Here is a 2814-nt window from a genome sequence, read left to right as displayed (position 1 = left end):
TAGTTTAGGGACCCACTTTAGGGTGGGCAGGAGACTTGACTCTAGAGGGGCTCCCAGGTGCCCAAGCTGAGGTCCCCAGTTAGTTCCCTGGGCAGCTGAGGATAGGGAACCTGAAATGACCCTACCCTAGAGCAATACTGACGAATATATTGCATATCATCCTAGAACTCGCATCTGGCGATGGATGGAGATAGAGACAGAGACCCACACTGGAGCACTGGACTGAGCTCCCAAGGTCCCAATGAGGAGCAGTAAGAGTGAGAACATGAGCAAAGATGTCGGGACCACGAGGAGTGCACCCACCCACTGAGACAGTGGAGATGATCTACTGGGAGCTCACCAAGGCCAGCTGGACTGTTACCAGAAAAAGCATGGGATAAAACTAGACTCTCGGAACATGGCGAACAATGAGGGCTGATGAGACGCCAAGGACATTGGCATGCGGTTTTGATCCTACGCAATGTGCTGGCTTGGTGGGAGCCTAGCCAGTCTGGATGTTCACCTTCCTAGATATGGATGGAGGGGGGAGGACCTAGGACTTACCACAGGGCAGGGAACCCTGACAGCTCTTTGGACTGGAAAGGGAGGGGGAAAGGAGTGGGGGGAAGGGGAGAGGGGTGGGAGGAGGGGGAGAAGAGTGGGAGGAGGGGGAGAAGAGTGGGAGGAGGGGGAGGGAAATGGGAGGCTGGTGGGAGGAGGTGGAAATTTGTTTTTTTTTTCTTTTCTTTATCCTCCTTTTATCAATAAAAAAAAGAAAAAAAAAGAATTAAAACAGGAAATACAGAGGCAAATTTCACCATCAGAGTAAAATAATTAGAAGAGACAGAGGATCTGTTAAATATTGTAAGAATGTGTATCATAGTAAGTTCAGCATATATACCTATCAAAATCTCATGAAAATGACAACATAAATCTGAGCAAAACAAGGAAAATGATAAAATGTATGTTTAAATGAACAGAGGGGAGCCCATAGGTCCTGAACTCTACAATGCAGGGCAGAAGCCTTACAGCTCAGAGAGAAAGATATCCTAAAAGATTGGAGACAAGGAATATCACAAAACCATACCACACAGCAAATCTCACACAAGAGATTTATTGGGAGGAAAAAGCAGGAGAATGCCTACCTCTGCTCCAGTAAGTATCAGTAGAGAACTGTGCAGAAGGCATGGCTTATATAGAGTTTGTCAGGGTGAAGCTTTCTAGGATAGAGATTGGTGGGATTTCAGGTACAGAGATTGACCTTTTTACACTGGCTCACGCAATCAAGATATCTCTTTTCTTCCTCTCCCTCTCTCTCCTCCACCCATCTCAAACATCCTGTTTCTCGTGTTCTCCTCCTCCCACTCCTTCTCTTCTTCCTCTCCCATTCTGTCCTCAGTTTCCCCACACACACATACTCCCAATATCCTCAGGATATCTTGTCTCTTAGAGTTCTCCTTGCTACTCAGCTTTTCTGGGCTCATAAACTATAGGCTAGTTATATTTTACTTTATGTCTAATATCCACTTATGAGTGAGTGCATGCCATAATTTTCTTTCTGGATCTGGGTTACCTCAGTCAGGATGTTTTATTTTTCAAATTCTATGCATTTGCATGCAAATTTCAAGATGTTTCTTTTTTTTAACTACTGAGTAGTACTCCATTGTTTAAACAGACCACATTTTGTTTATCCATTCTTCAGCTGAGGGGAATCTAGGTTGTTTCTAGATTCTTGCTATGAGAAACAGTGCTGTTGTGAACACTTGTGGTATGAGTGTGGATCTTTTGGGAATTTTATGCCCAAGAGTGCTATTACTGGGACTTGAGGTAGATTGATTCCCAATTTTTTGAGAAACCACCATATTGATTTCCAAAGTAGCTGTATAAATTTACACCCCCACCAACCATAGATGAGTGTTCCCATTACTCTGCATCCGCTCCAGCATAAGTAGTCATTGGTGTTGTCAAAGTTATCCATTCTGACAGTTTTAACATGGTATCTCAAAGTGGTTTTTATTTACATTTCTCTGATGACTAAGGATATTGAGAAATTTCTGAAGTGTTTTTCAGTCATTTGCAATTTTCCTGCTGAGAATTCTCTATTTAGATCTGTATCCAATTTTTTATGGAATTGTTTGGTATTTTGATGTCAAGTTTTTTGATTTCTTTACATATTTTAGGAATTGGTCCTGTCCTGTGACTGATGTGGCTGATGTGGAGTTAGTGAAGACCTATCCTATTCTTTAGGCTTCTGTTTGTCTTGCTAACTGTGTTTTTCTAAGTTTCTTAGTTTCTGAGTTTCAGGATGTCCCATTTATTAATTGTTGCTCTCAGTGTCTGTGCTACTGTGATTATATTAAGAAAGTTGTCTTCTCCTGGATGGAGGTGGGGGTTTCTTGGACTTCCCACAGGGCAGGGAACCCTGATTGCTCTTCGGGCTGATGATGGGAGGGGACCTAATTGGGGGAGGGGGAGGGAAATGGGAGGCTGTGGGGGGGAAGAGACAGAAATCTTTAATAAATAAATAAATTTAAAAAAAAATCCCAACAACAAGCAGGCCCCGTTCGTGTTACAGGTTACCTTGCTCAGGATGATGCTTTCTAATTCCATCAAATTCCATGCAAAATTTAAAAAAAAAAGTTGCCTTCTGTGTCAATAGTAGAGCTTGAAGTCAGGGATGGTGATGCCTCTGGAGGTTCTTTGTTATACAAGATTGCTTTGACTTTCCTAGGTATTTTGTTTTTCCATATGAAGCTGATTGTTGTTCTTTCAAGGTCTGTGAAAAATTATGTTGAGATTTTGACAGGAATGGCATTGAATCTGTAGATTGCTTTT

This window comes from Microtus pennsylvanicus, chromosome 3 (genome assembly GCF_037038515.1).
Source record: "Microtus pennsylvanicus isolate mMicPen1 chromosome 3, mMicPen1.hap1, whole genome shotgun sequence".
NCBI lineage: Eukaryota > Metazoa > Chordata > Mammalia > Rodentia > Cricetidae > Microtus > Microtus pennsylvanicus.
Note: the sequence above shows the minus strand (reverse complement) of the source record.